Genomic DNA, 23141 nt, shown 5'->3' with positions numbered 1-23141 from the left:
TAAACTTCAGGATAGTAGGCTGATAATTGCTCAATGAAAAAAAAGACATATGTACCTGCACACGTACTTATCACCTTGAGCCGGAGTGCACGGGGCGCCGACAGGTTCACTCGCCCCCAAGGAATGCGTTTTTTTGTTAATAGCACACCATGTTTTAATGGCGCGTTTTATGACATTTAATATTTACTTGAAACTGTTTCTTGATATGACGACGTAATTATTTCATTCGAGTAGAAAGAAGTCTGGTAAGTTGCGTCAATCTTGCGCGGTCGCGTTGGTGTGCTTAGAATAGCGTACCTTAAGTATGCTAAACGCCATATGTTTTTCATTGCATCATGCATGTGTCATGTTTCATGAGGTAGTACATGATCGCGAAGCTTGTTTGAAAAGAAGCAGCCGCACGCGTGCTACTAACAGACACGTGGCGAGATTGAGAGGGGACGCGGCAATGAAAAGTGTTTTCGTTATTCATGCATGTGATATGTAACTAAACTTGGTGCAAATATCAAATTCCTACGCTATTTTCAGTAATTCCTTTTATTTATAGCTATACCTGGTGCAGTTCTGGGTAATTATAATTAACACCGTCGTCAAGTCCCCCCAAGGTCTCAAATAATTGAGTAGATAGTGCGCAGTTTTTTATGCCAGCATGTACATAAAGCCCTGTTCTGCACGATGACGCGATTAGTTCTTTTTCTATATGATCAGTACTTATGCATGCATAGTTACATGAAAACGTTTCTTACAAGAAATAACTAACACAGTACTGCACGTGTAGGGAAAAAATCGAGAGGTTTATTACGCTCCTCAACGTCTCAGGAATAGTTTGCGACAAATGGAATCATTTGATTTTCATGCGAATTACGAAGGTGAGCGATCCAGTCGCAGAAAATGTGAGAGGTCACAAAACGAACCTTAAAGTTTATGGCATCTTCGCTATCGCTTTGGTCAAAGAAATGCGGCACTGAAATTAAAGAAATTACCTCACAATTTTTGACGACCACACTTCTAAAAAGCGTAATTTATAAATTTGTACTCAATATTTTGCTATAATTTTTCGTCACGAAACTAGACTTCAGGGCTAAGAAAGAAATAATTCTAGAAATCAAAAATTTTCACCAAATCGACCAGCTTAACAAGAGGACAAGTCGGCCTGGCTGGTGCGTGGTCATGCGGCTAAAAACAGCGCTAAGCGAGACAGAGGAGATCAGGGAGACGACGCTGTCCCCACTTTTCGCACAGCGCGATGCGTACATATGTCAGCAGACGATGAGCGCACGTCTGCTCCGACGAAACAAGGCCAGCACTTCCCCTCACTATTGTCCCGAAGTAAAATCATTCCGGCTAGTGCAGAGTGTCAAAACTTGTTTTATTCAATGCCTGGCGCATAAATAAACGGCAGGAACGCTTTCTACATGTTTACTACTAACCATATATACAATACAGTGGAAACCTCTTTCTCTTTATAGGCCGCACGTGGCCGACGCGAGCTCGTGTACTTCAACAAATTACTAAGTTGGAAGCATCGACCATTGCTATGATTCGCAGAAACTGGAAACGCGCCTACAAGCCTTGAAAACCCGCGCTCAACACCTATCCGCGACGCCACTCCCCGACCTTTTGCCTACCACGAGCTCGCTAGCGACTGCAGCGCCACCTCGTTTGTTTACAAACATGCAGGAGGTCCTGTAGCAATAGTAGTGCAATATCCATGAGGTAGATGGCGCTGCTTGTGTCTTAGAAGTAAAGTCCAGAGGACCTTAATTAGAAGGGATGTTTCCGAAAACAAAAACAAAAGAACATCCGCAGATGTTTGGATTTGGTCCTCTCCGCGTTTGCAGAGCACACTTATGTAAGCACGACACTCCCGTAGCTAACGCTCTTTTTTTTAAAGCGAAATTTATTGCCCCAGGGCATCAATGATTGGTCAAGGTGTGATGATGTAGTAGAGATTAAATGAATGGAAAAAGGTTAGCTGATTTGATGAAGTCCAGTAGAGAACGATGGTACGGTCCCTACGTCCAGGCAATGTATGAAGCAGGGTTGCTTGGTGAAAGACCTGCTACCATCAGGTGCCGGTTCCTTGTATGTTTGTGAGCTGGGCAGTCCCACAGTAAGTGATGAATGTCGGCCTCAATGTCCTCGTGTTTACATATCGGACACCCTGGCCGAGGAAACAATCCTCGTCGGTACTAAGGCCACTTCCCAGTGATGGCTGGTGTGAGGGCAACCCCGACCCGGATCATCCTAAGCCCAACCTCCTCTGCACGGGTAAGACCGCGGGGGAGGGTTAAAGCACACGGAGGGATGAGAGCACGTGTGCGGCGCCGGAGGAGTTCCTTTCTTGATGAAAGGAGGGTAAAATTGTCCAAATGAAGGAGCCGAGGCGGCGATGAGTTTGTATTCGCAAGGCGGGTCGCTAATTATGCCGGGCTTTGATAGGTCAGCAGATCCCGTGGGACCCACTCAATACGTACTGGCTGCAGGATGCGTGCCGCGAGTCGGTGGATGTCCTGACATATCGTTGGACAGCGGCTAACACGTCGTAGCAACCGGACAACTTGAAGGGCGTCAGTGCGGATGACAACGCGGGCCGCAGGGAGCATAGTTATGTCGGCCACGGAGCAGAGTGCTTCTTGAACTGCAACGAGCTCAGCACAAAAGGACGAAGGGGGTTCCGTAAGCTGAAACCAAGAGGTTTGATTCAAGGCAGGTCTCTAGGCCTCTTCTAAAAAACAGACGCTGCTCCACAGTACCACTCGTAGACAGCTGCGGTTCCACCACACCTGTTCAGAATCCGCCTTGCGACTAAGGTAGCCCTAAACCTACCTCGTAGCACTAGTACAGCCAAACCCCTTGCACTAGGCATGCATAACACCATTCAAGAACTAGTTGACGCGCACCTTGAGACACAGTACCTTAGGCTTGCCACGAGCGCCACTGGCCGCCACATACTCTCCTCCCTTCGCACCAACACACTGGCTAACCAGTCAACCCTATAGATTGACGCATCCATACACCACACGTTGTGAAACCCCTTCCTCGAAACGCCCATCCCCAATATCAGATCCCTCGCCGCGTAGCTCGCGCTAATACCCTCCTTAAGTATTACGGGCAAGCCCACGATGCCATTTGGGTAGGCGCCGCATGTACAGCGCATGAAGCGGTAGCAGTTGCCTACAATCAAACCCTACCTCACTCCCTAACTCAGCGACTTCCGTCGGGCTCTACGCCCGAGGAGGCAGAGGAGACCGCCAATGCCCTTGGATCGCCGTGAGCGCTCGGAGCAAACGGGCGCACCTCACATGCGTTCCGTATTTCTCCGACCAAATTCCGTGTTCCGGGCCACTTACGTTCAGCTTTTTTTTTTGCCCTGGACGTACAACTACCGCTCCGGACCCGGTGTTGTGTTTTTGAGACCCAGGTAGGCAAGATTTCCGGAATTTTCGACCAATTTCGTTTGGCCACGCCAGCAGCTGCGGCGGCGACGCCGCGTCCCGCCGAGCCCAACTACGCCTCGACTATGCCGTACACTGTGGAAGGCACCGACATTACCGCCGCGGAATTATCCGACGGCACATGGACGGCGTTCGAGATGCAACGCCGATACCGAAGACCCTCTCCGATTCAGCAACAACCTGCTGGAGCCCAGACTACAGCCTCGACACCTGCTATCCCGAAACCGCGGCGTCGCGGCCGCCCTCCACCGCCGACCAAGAAACGTCCGCTTCCCCGCCTGCCCTTGGAAGACCTCAAGATAGTCCCCCGCCCGCAGGGCACACTCAACCTCCACACCGTCGGCCCCGCATATGACTGGCTGTTGCCATCTGCGAAGCCGCCAAAGTCGACAAACGCCTGGCAGTCACTGCCGACCAGGTCCGAATACACCCCACTAACAACACAGTCAGTCAGCACGCCCGACCGTGATGTCTTACGCCAAGGTCCAAACCATCACCATCGACACCACAGCAGTACCGGTCGCCGCCTATGCCCCAGCCCCGGACAATTCCGTGCGGGGGATCCTGTACCGGGCCTATACAGCTATGAAAGCGACGCTGAAATCCTCGCCTAGCTTCGGGCTCGCAACACCGACCTCCCCATCGTTGCTGTGCGCCGTATGGACCAGACACGACACTTTGTCGCCACTTTCGCTACCACCAATCTTCCCCGATACATGCGGTACTAAGGCTTTACCTTCGAGGTGTTCTTTTACACGGGGCGCCCGGAGGCGTGTTTCAACTGTCGCAAGCTGGGCCACAGGAGCCCCAACCAGCAGGCCAACCGCTCACCTGTCAAGCCACGTGCATCGTGTGCAAAGGCCCACATCCCACTGGCAGCAGGAGCTGCAAATACCGTTTCGTGGCCACCAACCGGCCCAAATCATGCCAATCATCCACGGATACTGACACTGACCCGGAACCTTGCCACATGGCCGCCAGTCCGGAGGCCGCGGCAACCAACAACGACCCCCGAGAGGTGACTCTTTCGCGCCACTGCGAAGCAGCAGCTGCAGCCACAAGAGCCGTAGCCGCTCCTCATCACGCTCTCGGAATTCTCGGGCTAACTCCCAGACCAGGCCGGAGAGCAAGCCCGCCAAGCAAGTCGGATGGAAGACTCCTCCACCAGCTCCAAGCCAAATGACTGGCCAACCCGCAGGTAAAGGAACTGGCAGGCATGGTCAAACAAATACAGCTCCAGCTAGCACAGGGCAATGCCAAAATTCACAGCCTGGAGTCGGCACAGGCACACGAAAAACCGCAGCCGCAGCAGATGGCTAGCGTTCCCAACCCCGATCACACCAATGACTCCAACATGGACACCGACCAGCACAAATGCACTAAGCGCAAGGCTCCCCCACCCTCCACCTCCGACAGTGATGCCAAATTCGATGCCTTTGACGTTCGTGTCTCTAAAATAGAGGGCGCCCTCCAACGGCTGACCCCAACTATTGACCGTCTCATTGACGGCTGTTCCGCCATGGCAGCCAATATTCACACCATCACCATCTGTCTCAAATGGTCTACCCCCCCCCCCCCCCCCCCCGCGCACTCAGTGGCCTGGTCCGAGTCCTGCGCCCGAGAGTGCAGCCGCGCGCGCGTGGTCTGGTGGTATTATCAATACCGCCATAGCGCCTCCGCAGCGCCCCGAACCCTACACGAAACGCGACGGCTAGCGCGCCCATCACGGTATGGCAGTGGAACTGCAGGGGCTTCATGGCAAAGCGGAGGGCCTTGGAGCATACCCTGCAGGTTAAGCCATACACACCCCACATTATAGCGTTCCAAGAAACGTACACTGACACCAATCTCACCGGCTGTGTCACCTACAACCAACCGGTGGTTGTAGGTGACCAACATCTGAAACGTGTACATCCCCCCAGTGACAAGAGCACTAAAGTAGCCACTCTCCTCCGCAAGGCCTTTGCAGCCGCGCGAAACGAGATGCAACTTATAATGGGCGACTTTAACGCACCGCACGCCGAGTGGGGCTACCCCCGCAAAGCCTGTGGTCGCAAAGGAGCCAAGGTTTGGGAGACAGCCCAGACTCTGGATCCCACGCTACTCCTTGACCCCGAACGATCCACCCGTTTCGGCAACAGCGTCACGCAAGACAGCTGTCCGGACCTCACTTTCGCCCGCAATATCCCAGACGCGCGCTGGGAAAATTTCGGTATGAACATAGGTAGCGATCATTATGTTCTCAGCACTACCTTCCACAGACAGCAAGGGCCCCCGTCGCACACACCAACTGGGACGTTTTCCGGTACGTGCGAGCTCAGTGTCCGCAGGACCCCATAAACGACCTCGTCACATAGAGAGACTGCTCCGCGACGCCGCTAACGCCACCTGCATGGCCACCGAAGAGGAGGATGGCCTCACCCCCGACGCCAAACTCATGCGCATGTGGGAGGCCCAGCGCAGCCTCCACGCTCGCTGGCTCAGACGCAAACACAACCGTCCTCTCAAGCTTCGCCTCGCTCGCCTCGAACGAGAGATCGAAGCCTACTCTGCCAAACTCAGTCATGAGCAATGGCACCAGACTTGCGACCGCCTCAACGGGCAGTTGGGATGCAAGAACACTTGGTTTCTGCTCAAGCACTTGCTTGATCCAATACACACCAAGTCTGCATCCCACAAGAATCTAAACAGCGCCATACACGCGTTTCAAGGCACCAACGAGGAACTCCTCGTTACCTTGAAAGACAAATACATCAACATCTCCACAGATATACCCATCCCATCCCCTCGCAATACACAGGATCTAAGAACCCAGGCATGGAAAGAGACATCATGGCGTCGGAAGTCCGCGCCGCCCTGAACCACCACCGGGGCCGCCGGCGACGACGACCGCATCACCAACAAGATGCTACGCAACCTCGACGACCATTCAGTCGAAGCTCTTCCGGACCTTTTCAACCACAATTGGCATGAAGGTCGCGTTCCGGACTGCTGGAAGCATGCCAAGGTAATCTTCATACCCAAACCAGGCAAACGACTCGAGCTAGGAAACCTCCGGCCCATCTCGCTCACGTCTTGCCTGGGGAAGGTTATGGAGCACATCATTCTACACATACTTCACACCCACGTAGACAAGGAGGACCTCCTTCCACTCACCATGATTGGTTTCCGGGCTGGACTGTCCACCCAGAACATATTGTGGCAGATACAACACGGCATACTCGACCGTGTTTCCGTTTGCTTGCCGCTGCATACAAGCTCAATGTTGCCCACGCCAACGCGCGCGCGGAGCAGCTGTTTGCCATGACAACTATGTACATGCCATGGTTGCCTACGCCAACGCGCACGCGGAGCAGCTGTTGCCATGGCAAGTGTGGAAAATAGACGCGACGCCGGTAATTGCAAATGGCGGCGCCCTGCCGCCTTTGGGTTTTCGTGCTTTTCAATGACAGCAACGATGTCTGCCGCTTGCGGTGACTATCAGAGTGCCGTTTACAAAAGCTTAATTCAAGATGGGTATTTTCTTCGCTTTCATTGTTTTCATCGATAACGCAGGCAATTTATTTGAACGCCGGTGAGGCGGTGAAGCAACGATGTCTGCCGTATGGGTAGTATGGGATAAGTTTAATGCAGGTGAGTAATTTATGTGGGACAACTGTGCTGTCACAAGGACATCGCAGCTGTTGCCTTTTATTTTCATTGCGGAAAAGTTCTGAAATGCAGGAAAATAAAACAACATTCCTTTTATATTTGAAGTGTAACAGTTTACCCTCACATTTATTTTCCCACTTGCTCAACATTGTATAGCAGTTGTTATAGTTGAGGAACTCACCTGAATGAACAGCATTTTGCACCACGGAGACTGCATGAATACATGGCGTAAAAGAGTGCCGCTTGAACAAGGTTAATTTAAGGCATGTGTAAATTATGATTTTGTGGGCCACATCATGTGGATGTATCCTTTTTTTTTTTAGTGCGTAAGAGACTGCATGAATATATGGCGTAAAAGAGTGCCGCTTGGACAAGCTTAATTCAAGGCATGTGTAAATTATGATTTTGTGGGCCACATCATGTGGATGTATCCGTTTTTTTTTTTGGGCGCAAGACACTGCATGAATACATGGCGTAAAAGAGTGCCGCTTGGACAAGCTTAATTCAAGGCATGTGTAAATTATAATTTTGTGGGCCACATCATGTGGATGTATCCATTTTTTTTAGTGCTTAAGAGACTGCTAGAATACATGGCGTAAAAGAGTGCCGCTTGGGGAAGCTTAATTCAATGTATCCGCAAATTACGATTTTGTGGGCCACATCATGTGGAGGTAACCGTTTTTTTTAATGCATCCTTTGTTGTGCATCCTCTCACCTATGTCTCAAAATCGTCATTCATACTGTGAATAAATGTATGGCTGAAATTAGCCAAACATCTTGTTTTATGAGGGGAGATTTTGTATCAAAAAATTGTGTAATTATTTTCCGGTGCCCCATATTTAATCTCCTTCAAGGTAATGCCCATTTGATCCAATGCTCTCGTCTGAAAATGTGTTTTTCACTTTTTTGAAGCAGTCCAGAAATTCTTGCGAGAAGTGGGGTCTTTCAATGGCTGCGCCCTTCTTCCACGACCACAGAACAGTTTACCCTGTGGACTTTCTTCTTAGAGGGGAACTGAGGAAGTTGTGAAGAAGAAGGTACTGTAAATGGTACTGGTAAATATTCTAGGTAATGCTGTTTTTGCTTAGAAATTTTGCCACAACTTGGGCTATTTTCGTCTTGTTCAATCATGCAAATGTTTTAGAACCTCCTGGCATTTTCTGGCTTTTTTTGGATGTGCTGAAGTTTCTCCAGCAAATGCTAATTATGGCTGAGAAATTTGAATTTAAAAGTTTCCCTGCTCCATGAGTCAAACTCATGATATCCGAACCGAGAAGGTCGGGTTACCACCATTTTGAAGTGAGTGGCAGTGTAACATAGCCTTTGCAATCCATGCCCAAAATTTGGCGCCTACGCACACAGTTTACTTGCAAAATCAGCTGGTGATGACAACACCTGTAGTTCACCTTTTGGTGTTTTCCGTCTTATTAAAGCTCAGTTTTTGGTGACAGCAGTTCCTTTGACATTAGGATATCATAGTCTAACGAAAAGCAGGTCAACTTTAATTTATCCTCAGTGTTCTTTTAAGTTTTGCTTGATTTGTGGGGTTTAACATCCCAAACCGGCTTTAGCTATGAGGGGTGCTGTAATAGAGGCCTCCAGATAATTTTGAATACCTGGGGTTCCTTTATGTGTACTGACATCACACAGTACACGGGTCTCTAGCATATTTTGCCTCCATCAAAATGCGACCGCCGTGGCCAAGATCGAACCCACGTCTTTCGGGTCAGCAGCCGAGCACCATAACCAGTGAGCCACTGCGGCGGCTTCCCCTGTAAGGTCAGTTGGTTGCCCAGTGATAACTGAAGCTTATGTTGTGTGTAGTTATGCGGCATTCATTTGGGGGCTGAAATTTTTCAGAGCACTTTAAAATTACTTATACATGAAGTTCACGATTGCTATGCACTGAGAAAGCAATAAAACCTGCTCATAACTGTGCGTTGCACAAAGATTGCTTTTAGATATCGAGTGTAAAGCTGTGTAAGTGAGGTTGTATAATGACTAATAATAAGCTGGTCCATCTAAAAACAGATCTTTCATATGCTCACATGTGCAATTTCATATTCCAGAGAGCTGTGGTGTACAAAGTTTAAAACAGATCTTTCATATGTTCATATGTGCAATTTCATATTCCAGAGAGCTGTGGTGTACAAAGCTTCTGAACGCCAAACACTGAATTATACACCTCATTAGTGTTGCACCCAGCTTCAGTGTATGTTGACTCGAGATAGAGTGCTCGAAATGTAAATGCATGAATTTATCATCTCAAGGGAATTTAGTGAGGAAATTACTTCCAGTTCTCAACAATTAAAAGGGTCATACGCATAGTGTAACGCTGGACAAACTTGCAAAGGCTTCGTCCCGTTTTGAGCTCTGCTAATTTCCCTTGCAATTCTACATATACGAAATTATATGCATCTCAAAAAAAGATGAGGCCAGGCGTGGTGTCACTGAGGTCTATAATTGTTTCATTCTTGCTGAAGTGGCCGCTTGTGCTGCTAGCTCAGCTTTCTCTCACCGTTACGAATCGCAAACATGCTCATGACAGAAGAAAGTTGGCACATTTTGTAGGTGCCGGTCCGAGTTCTTTCATACATTGCACAAGTAGTGTACCTTATTAAATAGATAAGCTTCATGCAGTTACTATCATCTGCACTGCATGAAAAGGTTGATGTATTGTGAACATGGTTAAACAATAATAAAGGGAGACCACAGTGAATATCATACTGTTACTCACTTTTGAAAATGACACCCGATTTTAGTTGCATCTTGTCTTCTCTGTAGTGAAGCATAAGATATTAGAATGCATGGATCACCGCATGGCATTTAGCTACGACTGTTATGTGATTTAAAATTCAATTTATTTTCTCATGCTGTTTCGGTTTAGACAACCAGACAATGGCTATGACATCAAAGGTCAGTATAGGTCACTGCTTCTTCATTTGTAGTCATTCTAGCTCTTGAGACAGCCTTGTTTTAGCATTGCAGTTAATGAAAACAAAGAAGGAGCAGTTATATTGCAGTTTATTTTATGCCGCATGTGACGTACACCAACCCTTGATATCACACCCACCTCCTAGCCGCTGGAATCAAAACAGCATCAAGAGAAAATTCGATTGTAAATTATTTAGTGACTCTGATGTGTATGGGGTGATCCATATATACTAATGTCTAATGCATCGTTTCAAACAAGAAAACATGCAAGCAAAGATTTGGTTGGTGGGTATAGCCCTGTGAAAAAAAAACAGTGAAAAAGCAAGAAAGGAAGAAGGAGAAATGAGAACTACACACACACACACAGCATTTGAAGAGCAATGAAGAGAGGAAGCGAGTGTGTTCCATGCCTTACCTGCATTATGTTTCTCACGTCAAGAAAGCTGCAGGCAGGTAACGAGTAAGCCTATGTTTTTGGTGCCATTTATGCGAGGAGCTCCAAATTTTTGTGGACTTTGGCAATACATTTTGCTGCATGAATGTTCTGTCTTGTCAAGCTTAGAGTGGCATTCCTATGTCGTTCTAGAGGCATAACTGCTTCATGGTGCTTTTCCAAATACACATACTGACTATAAATATGAGAAAAATGTGGAGATGGTGCAAAGACAACGGCGGCATTCTTGAAAGAACAAAAATGAACAAGGATACTGTACCATTTTCACTATGGGCTCAGGCCCCCCTATTGATTTGTTGAATTCCAACAGCATTTTGTGAATGAAGATTCATCTAGGACCACTGTTTATTTCCAGAAATGAGACCACTGCCACTCGGAACAGTGAAGTGCAAAAGCTACAAAGGAGTAATTTCAAAGCATATTAGGAAAAATAAACCTGTCACAAGAAACACACTGACATCAATGGCAAATATGTTGAGAGATGTTTGAATGAATAGACTCTTTTGGTACAACCTTTGTCTTTCGTTCCATCAACTAACGGCCACAAATTTTAGACCTCCTCTCATAAGCTTGCCAAAGTGTACCCAAGGTTGAGCAAAAGATTAAGAGCTGAAAGAGTTCACAAAAAAACACATAAGCAAACACAATGCGCCTCAGGGCCATCAACAAGGCCCTTTATTCCAACTTGCGGCTCATTCAAAAACATCCCATTTGGTAATACTCTCTGTAGGGCTAAGTTGGTGCATGGTTTTGAAAACAGACGTGGAAAACAGACAATGCGGGGGGAAGACAGACGAAACAAGTGCAACTGTTTATTCACCTATTGAAGCAAGTGAATATATAGACAAAAAGGCAAGAGCAGAGAGGGACCCACACATGCGCACAAGTAGAAACAAAAAGGTAACAGATGGCTATAGAAAAAAATGTGGCTCAGCACATATCTAAAAACACACTTTCTTTTCTTTGCCTTTGTTGATGTGGAACGCCTCTATAAGTTCACGGGCTGTAGTATCTTTGCCCCTGCTTAAGATTTTTGTTTTCTTCAGCTTCGCCTGGCATTTTTTCTTCTTTTTCACTGCAGGATTTAAAGTAATGTGGTAAGAAAGAACCCGTGCCGTTCTTTAATGCGTGATTATGGTCAGCAAGGCTATCATTAATACATCAGCCCGTTTGGTCAATGTAAGATTTCCCACACGTCAATGGGATCTGATAAACTACGCCCACTGCACATTTCACAAACGGCGTCACATGCTTTTTCTGGCATTCTGCTTGTTTCGGTTTGTTTGAATCCATTTTGCCACACAAGGAGAACAGCTTCTTGGGGGTGGAAAAACTACACGAACTTTAAACTTTGCCTCAACATGTTTCAGATTGTGTGCCATCTTATGAATATAAGGAATTATCACAGGTTTAGTTTTCTGTTTGGCAACATCGTTTTTTGCACAGTTATTACACTTTTCTTTTTTTAACCTTTTTCAGTAACACTTTGGCAACTGAGCAGAGTAGGATAGCCAGCTTGTTGAAGCCTGGTCTTGCCTTTTTGCTGATCTATTCACTCGCTTTCAAGTGAATACACAGTTGCAGAGTTGCACTTGTTTCGTCTGTCTTTCTCCTGTGTTGTTAGTTTTGCGCATTGTCTTTTTTCAAAATTTCATTCGGTGACACCTGACTGCCCCAAATGGCGGAAGTAGATGCACATCTGCTTCTGGCATTTTGGCCAATTAGGTTTCGCTGAAAGGGATGTTTTCAAAAGGGACACAAATTGGAATACAGGCAGAGATTCGCCTACCGTGTGGGAGTATGCCCATTTGGCAATGCACTGTAGCAAATGCAAGAAACATGGCTGCTGCCCTGCCCTTGAAAACACAGTGTTACAGTGTTCTTTGCAAAGGCAAGAGGTAAAACTGGGGCTTTCATATCACCAAGAATGCCGACAAAAATATATGAGCACGCTATCTTCATCATTATCATCATCAGCATGACTGCGCCAACTGCAGGGCAAAGGCCTCTCCCATGTCTCTCCCATTAACCCTGTCCTTTGCCAGCTGCAGCCACCGTATCCCCGTAAACTTCCTAATCTCATCCGCCCACCTAACTTTCTGCCGTCCCCTGCTACGCTTGCCTTCTCTTGGAATCCACTCCGTTACCCTTAAGGACCAACGGTTATCTTGCCTTCGCATTACATGCCCTGCCCAAGCCCATTTCTTCCTCTTGATTTCGACTAGGATGTCATTAACCCGTGTTTGTTCCCTCGCCCACTCTGCCCGCTTCCGGTCTCATAATGTTACACTTAACATTTTTCTTTCCATGGCTCGCTGCGTGGTCCTTAACTTAAGCTGAACCCTTTTCGTTAGCCTCCGCGTTTCTGCCCTGTAGGCGAGCACCGGCAAGATACAGCTGTTGTACACTTTTCTGTTGAGGGATATTGGTAAACTGCTATTCATGATCTGAGAGAACCTCCCATATGCGCTCCACCCTTCTTATCCTTCTAGTTATATCCCTCTCAAGATCCAGGTCAACAGTTTCTGCCTGCCCTAAGTAGACATATTCCCTTACCACTTCCAGCATCTCGCTTCCAGTTGTGAACTGCTGTTCCCTTGCTAGGCTATTGAACATTACTTTGGTTTTCTGCATGTTAATTTTTAGACCCACCGTTTTGCTCTGCCTGTTTAAATCATTGATCATGCTTTGCAATTCATCTCATGAGTGACTCAGCAAGGCAATGACATCAGCAAATCACAGATTATTTAGGTATTCTCCATTAACTCTTATCCCCAGCTGTTTGTAATTCAGGCCACATGATGTTATAACCCTTTTTTTTTGCTGTAGTATGCAGTCTCCCCTTCATATTTTGTGCATATACAAGGTGTCCGATTTAATTCAATGCAAATGGTTGATTAAACATTGCATATGCTGTACACCACAGCTTTGGAAGTTGAATAATCGGCTAGGCTGATGCCTCAGTCAAGTGCAATGTAAATAATAAATGCTTATCCATATAACACTTTCAGATTGGCTTTTTAAATCCTGCGTTTAGGTCATATCTATAGGGAATAACATGGCACACCCTGTATACCATGAGTATTCCGCCCAAACATATTCTTTAAGAATAAATGAAAACACTGAAATGGCTCCATTGCGCCATCTTCTCACAATATGTCCAATGCTAATGGCAATTGCTAGAGTTTAGCAAGGCCGGAAATAAAAGCAGGGTTTTACCGGACGGACCGTAACAGGTGCTGGCACCACATCGCTGGAACTCCTTTATAAAAATTTATTTGTCGGCAACAAAAAATATTTTTCTAGTTTTTTTAATATGCGAAACTAAATGGGTTGACCATTTGGCTAATTTTTTTGTCCAGCACCGTTGCCCACATAGCGTTTTCTGGTCCTCAATGTGGCCGTTTCCGCAGAAATCTATGCACTTTTTCTTAAATTACAGAACAACGCAAGGTTCAAGTTTAATTCAAACAATGCTAGATCAAGGTTTCAGGCAAAACTCCAAAAAAGTTTGGTTAAATTTAGACTCCAAGTTTAGTTTTAAAAATGCGGAAATCTTCAAAGTTTTCTCCTGTTAAGCACTTCCATTTTAAACCAAAATGGCATCATCCAGTTTATTTTTTGAGGCATGACAGGGCATCTCAATACCAGACTACATGCGGAGATAAACTTTGCTGACAAGGACCGGTTCCTGAGCAATAATTCTTGCAAAATGCCCAGATGAAGGTGATGTCTTACACTTTGGAGCATGATATATGGAGAAAATTTTTTTTTTCTTTGAAAGAAGGTGTCTACACTTCTGTTGGGACTGGTCGTCCATGAATTTTCTCAGCGAAATCTACAATACCAAGAATTTGGTGCATCTCCTTTCGCGTGGAATGACTCTGCTGTCCCCAAATTTAATTCTTGAAATCGACTGGGAAGTACTGTAAAAAAAAATTGTTTCATGAACCTCGGCGGCTGTGAATAGTGACGAAACATTCAAGAAACGGGCAATTTTCTCTGTTAAGGTTTTCTGCCTAGATACATGCCTTACGGAGCATACTTGTCCCCAACAGTTTTATGCTTTCTGGACCACTTGTTTCGTTGCACTCCTAGGACCGCAGCGCAGGTCTAGACAACCGTTTTTTCAAATTTATGAATTTTAAACTACTTGTATGAAATTTTCTTCTCACTTTAATATGTCAACAAACACTGAATCTCAAAAATTCAAAACGAAAATTTGAGCTTTGCAAAACAAAAAGAATTACAAGAATGACTTCACCCTGCAAGAACAATGAATGTTGAACTAGCCTTCTGCCATATTTTCTTAGCTTTGCAGGTTTTAAGAAAAATATATATCAGAAAATAATGTTCTGCACATAAAACAGTGACATTTGATGAGCTGTTATAAAATTATTTTTAAATTGCTCAAAAACTTTAATGTAAATACTCTAGAAATAAACTCAATTTTGTTGAAAGTTGCGTCCCTTCTTAAATGGAAATGTGGGACAGACTGCCGGACAATCATGCTGACTTGAAATCCTAATGTTTACATCAAGTGCCGTATTGCTTGCTGCATTGACTTTCTGACTGGTTCTCGCAGTTGCTTGTCAAGTGCGAGTGAACTTTGAAAATGGGCAAGGTGCCACCTCTTTTTGACACAGAGTGGCACATGACGAGAAATGTTGTTTGAAATAGTGGCCATTTGGCAATCACTAAGTGCCAGCAGACTGGTTGGAAATATGCAGAAATCACTCTTGCTTGACACTTCAGCAGCTGACTATGATGCAGGAATACTTTACTGTGAGACTGTTTATTGCCATGGGTGCACCCCAGAAACGCCACATTGTAGCACTCTGTATGTAGCCACTGTCTGCAAGTTACCACATCTGTTCTTCCATGGCCGAGATAAAGGTGACTCCCCTGCCATCATTGGTATCCAAAGAGTCTCCCTATGCATCGCTCCCACTATAGTGGCAGTGTTTATCATGCTGTTCGTCTTTTGATACAGCCACATTAGAAGATGCATGCAAAGTTAGTGGGCTTCCTCATAACAGGAACATTGAAAGGACTCTCAAAATGAACACTGAAGCTTGTTTGGCTGGTTGCTGTTTACTTCAGAATGTTTTGCATAATACCTTTTCTGTGTGCTCAACTTACTGCCCTACCATTTCTGTATTTTTTTGTCATAGCAGGGATGGGGGACGTTCCTTAGGAAGGCCATGCATATCATGCGAAACCAGGTGGTGTTTTTCGAATACTGCATGGTTATAGAGGCATGCCTCGTTAATATGGTACTTTCGTCCCCCGTCAAAACTGTCCATAACAAATTGGGAAGAAAAATAAAAAAAAGACATTTATTCATATATATACACTGGGATTACAGTATGCTTTTCTGCATAACAACAAGCAGTGAATTTCAAATTATAATCTTAGAAACTTGAACATTTTCCCGGTCGCAAAAGTTGTACTGCGGTGCGAAGTGCCTCACAGGCCGTCAGAGACATGATGGCAGGATTCGCACTGGGTGTCCGATTCTGTTTGCTGTTGTATCCACAGTGGCCCTGCAGACGCCTTGCTTGTTCACCAGTTGTTCATCACTTCCTGGTCTACTGCATCAGCTGCAGGCATTCCTGAAGACTCATGAGGAGCAGGTCATTGATGAGCACATTCATTTGCCTGTGACCTCCCTGTGAGGAATGCGATTTCTTGGCTGCTCTGTGACATCGATGGTGAGCCAATGTATATGTGGGCTTTGTTGGCTATGCAGAATCCTTCCAGGTTTCTGTGTGCGTTTGCACCTTTTGTACTGGAGTTTTAGGTTCCCTGGTTCGCCTATCTGTTTGCATATGGTTCTGTGTTCATGTTAGCACCATTTGCATGTTCCATAACGAAATTCCAATTCTTGTGCAGGATGTCTGCACAATGACAGACACTGCACTGCTGAGTTGAGCTATTCCCGAATCTGGCAGTATCGATGCTAGAGTCTGTGCATCAAAGCTGAGGTCAAGTGTTGGACCTGCCTAACTCCCAAAGTTTAATTTCTGTTTCATTCCTCACTGGTTGGACTAAATTAAATTGTTCTTGCTGCTTATACTTGTAAATTTAGAGCTTTCAACTGCTGTTAAGCTCAGTTCCTCTGCGCTTAACCGCAGTCATATCTCAAGACCAAATACCGCTTAATTTTCACCGCAACTGTTTTTCTTGTGTGCTTTTTTTTTCCAGAGTGGTCATCACACTGCAAGTGAACAGCTTTGTTTTCATTATTTTTTGAGTGGCTTTGTTCTCTTTGCACGCGCAGGTTGGCGCAACAAAGGTTGACGAAGCTTCCATTCTTTTCTTTACATTGTTGAAATGCTTATGGAGGTGGTCATTTGAAAATTTATTTATTTTCACATCCTGCAGCCTCAGGTGAAACTATGGCGTGAGGAGCGGAAAAAATATGTACCCCAGTGTGCTTTTCTGAACACCTGCCCGATGACAGCATGGTCTAATACACCGAATAATGTACAGTGGAATTTTTTCCTTACATATTTCTTTGTACACTTTTTTCCCAGAAGTGGTTGCTCTCACCCTACAAAGTAATACAGCTAGTGCTGTGCAGAAAAAAAACACTGACATTAGTTTGCTGCTTGATTTTCAAGGTATGCAACAGCTGAAATGCCCTGGAGACTATACCATGAAGCCTTCAGCAACATCCGCTGCGGTGGCTCAGTGGTTATGGCGCTTGGCTGCTGACCCGAAAGACGCGGGCTCGATCCCGGCCATGGCGGCGAAATTCTAGAGGCCCTTGTACTGTGCGATGTCAGTGCACGTTAGAGAACCCCAGGTGGTTGAAATTTCCAGAGCCCTTCGCTACGGCGTCCCTCATAGCCTGAGTCGCTTTGGGACGTTAACCCCCATAACCCTTCAGCAACATTGGCCAAAACGTAGTTAAGGTACTGTGCTTCTGCTAAGTGTGCGTCCTTTAAGGACCTGATGCCAACATGGTGTGAACATGACATTGAAGAGATGTCTTCATGATAGCTGTCTTGGCAAGTTTACGGTGGAATGAATTGTATTGAAGCAGTCCTTTAATAAAAGCACTGTCTCCTCATTGCTCTTCAGCGCAACCAAACTGCCATATATGTATATAGCCAAGAGAAAATCGGACAGCGATTTAATGTCAAAGTGGTTGTTTTCTGTGCCAAATGAGCTGCAATCGTTGTGCCAGATGACTAGGCCAACCATTTCTTGCACGAATAGAATGCGAAAAAAAAAACATAACATCAGACTTTTTCAGTGCACAGGATTCATTGTACATTGGATCCCACTGTCTTAGGTACAGTTTCTTTAACGGCAGACTGGGGTACATTTAAATGATTGTTTTTATAAGCATTGCAAAAATGTAAAAGTCAGAGAATGGTGGTTTCCTCAGCTTTCATTGCAGAGTATGCAGATGCCAACATATCTTTGACATATTGTAACGAGAAGAAGCATATCTGATAACCCGAGAAATTGTCTGAACAGAAATAATTCATAGTCTGAAAAGAGAAAACTGCACATCTACTCCGGCCAACATTTTACTACAGAAACATGTCGTCATGATGATGATTCTTATTCATTCACAGTGCCAGAACTCTTTACTGCATAAGTCTGTGCAAGAGTGCGAACAGTAAATGGCAAGCAGCAGCAGTAGTGCATCATCCTTTCCCCTGTATTCACTGTCTATGTACTTAACCAAAAATAAAAATTACGATTACTAACGCTGCAAGACCAGGCCCCTTCTCATCAAACAAGCCATTTCCTACAAGGTACTTCACACCAAGGCACTGCGAGTTTTCTGTTTGAAACATAAGTTAAGGAGCTGCACAAGATTATGATTATGATTATGGATTTTTATGGCGCAAGGGCATTTAAGGCCAAAGAGTGCCATGACACAAGGTATTTTTCTTTTTCTCAAGGTGGGGTCAAGGACCCGTTTTCCAAGCATTTCACCCTAAATAAGCCGAGCACCAGACCAGGGGAAAGCTTGTACCCATTGTATCACCGGTGGGTACCCGGCGGCACTGGGGATCGAACCCCGCACCTCCCGCATCCGAGGCGGATGCTCAACCACTTGGCCACCGCTGCGGTCAGGAGCTGCACAAGATGGTATTATGGGGGTTTAACGTCCAAAAGCGACTCAGGCTATGAGAGACGCCGTAGTGAAGGGCTCCGGAAATTTCGACCACCTGGGGTTCTATAACGTGCACTGACATCGCACAGTACACGGGCCTCTAGAATTTCGCCTCCATCGAAATTCGACCGCCGCGGCCGGGATTGAACCCGCGTCTTTCGGGCCAGCAGCCGAGCGCCGTAACCACTCAGCCACCACGGCGGCTATGGAGCTGCACAAGAGTCCACACAACTTTCTGCACAGTGCGGATGTCAGATGAGTGATGTATTCCTTCCAGTCCTCATAAATTGGCAGTCAAACCACACCCTCGGTCACATGCAGCGTCACACCGTTACGGATGTTAGTTTTCTGTACAGTATGGTACACTGTTAAAGGGAACATGCAGTCGCGTGAAGTTGACTTTCCGCGAGGCGCTGCTGCGGAAAGCCGGAAAGAATGCCGAGCTGATTATGGTCCGGAGTTTCTTTTCGGCATTCTGTCCCCATGCCTGGATCTCATTTTTCACATCCACAACACATCAATTACCTCTTCTCGCTGCTGAATTGGCTTTTTCCATTCTGTGGTCGCGTTTCGTGCGAAATAAGCAACATTTTCTGCGGACTAGATTATCCATGTGTGAGTGACTTGGTTCATATGCCACTTAACGCGTACAGTACACGTTGATAAACATGCTGTTCTTATTGACTGATTCATGCACTAACACTGCGCCTTGGTTTAATCTATTTATTTATTTATTACCTTAAAGACCCCAGATATGGGGCATTACATGAGGGATGGGCATGACAGACTACAAGATGATGGCCTCAATCTTTTTCTTGAATTTGGTGGGGTTGGTAAGGTGTATGGCTTCCGGCGGCAGATCGTTCCAGTCCCGAGATGATTTGACAAAAAAAGATCGCAAATGAGATGCGGTTCTTGCAGGGGGAGGGTACACTGTCTTGCTGTGGTGAATGCGGCTGGACAGATGATGTGCTGCTGATATGATCGATGCTCCTAAAGATGAATGATAAAACTTATGGAACAAGCATAATCGAGATATTTTTCTTCTTGTTTCAAGACTAGACAAAGAGGCTCTAGATTTTAGAGAAGACACACTAGTATAATATGAATAATCACAGTAAATAAAGCGGATAGCGCGATTTTGTATTTTTTCAAGTGTTAGCGAGAGGTTCGACTGATGAGGGTCCCATACTGCTGAAGCGAATTCTAATTTAGGTCCGACGAAAGTTTGGTAAGCTAATAAATTAATGGAAGGGGTAGCAAAACGAAGATTTCGACGTAGGAAGCCAAGGGTGCGGTTAGCCTCATTAGCGATGTTCTTTATATGTGAAGACCATGTTAGGGTATGAGTTAAAGTAATGCCTAAATGCTTACAGGTAAGAACGGAACGCACTTCCGAACCAAAAAAAAACATATCTAGAGGGAATGTGGGATTGCCCGCGATGGAAGGAAATCATACATGTTTTAGCAATATTAAGGGACATTAACCACGGCTTGCACCAGGTTTCAGTTCGGGTTAAATCTTGTTGAAGGGTGTCGGAGTCGGTGCTTGTAGAAATCGGGCAGTAAATTACGCAATCATCTGCAAATAGCCGGATGTTAGAGGTAACGTTGGAAGGAAGATCATTAATGTAAATGAGAAAAAGCAAGGGTCCGAGCACTGTGCCTTGAGGAACACCTGAAGTAACCGGAGAACGAGGGGACGACGATTTGTTAGCGTAGACGAATTGTTCTCTGTTAGTCAAAAAGTTTTGAAGCCAGTTCATCACTAAATGATTAAGGTTTAGACGCGAGAGTTTTAGTAGTAATCTTTTGTGCGGTACTTTATCGAAGGCTTTTTCAAAGTCAAGAAACAGCGCGTCAAGAGGGATATTTAAGTCAAGATGCGAACTAAGGTCATTGATGAAAAGGGCTAGTTGGGAATCACAGGAAAGTCCTTTTAAGAAACCATGTTGTTTAGGGTGAAAAAAGTTTACTGAGACTAGGAATTTAATGATGTGAGAATAAATAACATGTTCAATCAGTTTTGAACAAATGCTTGTGAGGGAAATAGGGCGGTAGTTTTTACAAGAAAAAGATGAACCTTTTTTGGGGACTGGGACGATCTTACCTATTTTCCAGTCTTGTGGCAGCACACCTGATGTTAGAGACTGTTGAAAAAGGTGGCATAAGATGACACTAACAAAGTTCTTAGTATTTTTTAGAACTTTAGAGTTTAAGCCATCAATACCAGATGAAGAGGGCACTTTCAATGATTCGATTAGTATCATAATTCCACTGGTATCGAACAGAATGTCTAGCATAACAGGGTGATCGAAGACAGGGAAGTATGGTAATTTGCCTTCAGGTTCTTTAGTAAAAACTGAGCAAAAAAAAAAAGGAGTTAAGAGTGCTACAGACTTCTTGTTCCGGTATGAGAATGTTACCATCTTTGTGTAATGTTAGAGGTTTGTGGCGTGTAGGGTTAATAGTTTTCTAAAACTTGTTAGGATTGGTGCGCAGCATAGACGGTAAAAGAGATGAAAAAAAGGAACGTTTGGTTTGGCTTGCTAAAGATTGGAATATTTTTTCCGTAGACTGATACCTTTTCCACGTGCAAGCGCTATTCAGGCGTTTGGCTGTTCGAAAAAGTCTTTTCTTTTTGTTGTTGAGGTGCTTCAGTTCGTTATTAAACCACGGTGACGATGATTTTTCTGTGATGGTGATAGTAGGGATGTGCTTATCAATCAGTTGATGCATTTTGTGTTTGAAGAGAGACCAGTTAGTTTCAATAGACCGGCTTGAGAAGTCAAGGACCAGCCACGCCCAAAAGTCGGACAGTTCTGCGTTCATGGCTGTGTAGTTCCCTTTGTCATATAAGGTTAGTGTCTTTTTTTGCTTTTTCAGGTATGGCAGTTTGAAGGAAAATGTGCTTAGTATTATGGAGTGGTCACTAAACCCAGGTAAATGAAGCAGAAGTGACACGTTATCTGGGTGGGAAGTGAATACAAGGTCAAGAATATTAGAAGAATGATCAGTTTGCCTGGTAGGGTTAGATACGAGCTGGGACAAGCCGAAGGTTAGGCACGTGTTAACAAAGTCACTTTCGATGTTATCTTTGGATGTAATGGCAGGGAGGTCAGACCAGGGAATATCGGGAAAATTAAAGTCACCATAAAGAAGAATGGGAATGTGCTGATGTGACGTAGTTATGACGCGGAGTGTTTCATGGAAGTGAGCCACAAAGGAATCTGTTAGATCAGGTGGTCGATAGCAAACGCCGATGATAACTGGAGGGAACGAAGCATGGCATTGAATGAAAAGCAATTCTAGAGGGGATGCAAGATTAATCTCGGAACAACGACATGACTGATGAGCACCGATTAGTACACCTCCTCGCCTGTTTATCCTGTCACGTCGAAAGAAATTGAAATCTGGAAACACGGAAAGTATCTCGGAGTCTCCTGTGGACGAATTTAGCCATGTTTCGGTTAGTACAATTATGTTGCTCTCCGTCGTGCGTACGAGACTGGCGAGGGTGTCAAGCTTAGGTGGAAGGCTGCGGATGTTAGTGTAAAGAATGGTCAAGGGGCGGAGCTTAGTCTTTTCGGAAGGGCCATTGGGTAGCTATGGAGTGCGGGGAACGACTTTGTTTGTAACATGGTCATAAGTGTACGTAGTGGTACCAATGATGAGCTTATTATACCGGAGTTTGTATTTTTCGGTTAGCGATTTTCCAAATGCAAGTAGCTGCTTCCTTGCCAAGAGAGTAGTTTTAGAGTAGTCCTCAGAAACACTATAGCCACTGTCCTTTAGTTTGCTAGCACAAGAAAGAATTTTTTCTTTTGTTTTATAGTGAGCAAAATTAACAATAATCGGCCTGATTTTGTTAGCATCAAACTTTCCCAGTCTGTGAGCTCTTTCAATGTCTGTTGGGTTGATTGTGACGTCTAGTTTTTCTTTGCATACTTCAGTGACAATCTTTTCAGATTCAGCCCAGGTTTCTTGGTTAGTGTCTTTTAAGCCAAAAAAACAACAAATTGGATCGGCGTGCCCTGTCTTCACAGTCGGCCAGCTTAGACATAATGTTCGATATTTCACCTGCATTTTGCTCCGCAAGCTCCCGAACTTCGCTTATATCATCCTTTATGGCGCCAAATGATTCGCAATCTTTTTCAATTTTAGATAGTCTGCTTCTTTTTTCACCTAGCGCTTTGTCATTTTGGGTTAACGTGCTGCGAATTGTTTTCATTTCGGCCAGCAAAGATGCCTGTCCAGATTGAAGTTCATTCAAAGCTTCCATTATGTCGGAAGAATCTTGCGGAGCAGCACCGCGGGTGTTGGGACCGGGGTTTAATTCAACATCACCCGCCAAAATCAGCAGTTGGCGGATGACACCGAGGCATTCAAAGGCAGTCGCGACACAACACTGAGGGCTCGGCAGCACTAGCAATGCCGCATAACGGGTACGCCGCGCAAATAATGAGTGTTCATAGTTTGCCTAGATGACAAAAAGGCGACGCAG

The 23141-nt window shown here is 45.4% G+C and overlaps 1 protein-coding gene and 1 long non-coding RNA gene across 8 annotated transcripts in view; one reads left to right on the top strand and one right to left on the bottom strand.

Moving 5' to 3' along the window:
- The window catches only part of LOC144112919 (uncharacterized), a 58337-nt gene that overhangs the window by 30741 nt on the left and 4455 nt on the right, over positions 1-23141 (bottom strand). Inside the window, exon 3 of one of the 5 annotated variants that reach the window (XM_077645745.1) lies at positions 18406-19630. The exons of the other annotated variants lie outside the window; for them this stretch is intronic. The gene's annotated coding sequence lies outside the window, so the exon portion shown is untranslated. Of the gene's footprint in view, positions 1-18405; positions 19631-23141 lie in introns of those variants that run through there. 5 annotated transcript variants of the gene reach the window in all.
- LOC144112895 (uncharacterized) lies at positions 7563-11291 on the top strand. Of its 3 annotated transcripts, none has more exons than XR_013310522.1 (3): positions 7563-7624; positions 8025-8177; positions 10853-11290. It is a non-coding gene; the product is annotated as an uncharacterized LOC144112895 (long non-coding RNA). The 3 variants fall into 3 exon arrangements; XR_013310524.1 differs by having other exon boundaries at positions 8025-8146; positions 10853-11283; XR_013310523.1 differs by having other exon boundaries at positions 7579-7624; positions 8022-8177; positions 10853-11291.

Source organism: Amblyomma americanum, chromosome 1 (genome assembly GCF_052857255.1).
Source record: "Amblyomma americanum isolate KBUSLIRL-KWMA chromosome 1, ASM5285725v1, whole genome shotgun sequence".
NCBI lineage: Eukaryota > Metazoa > Arthropoda > Arachnida > Ixodida > Ixodidae > Amblyomma > Amblyomma americanum.
This window is presented reverse-complemented; position numbering and strand designations above follow the sequence as displayed.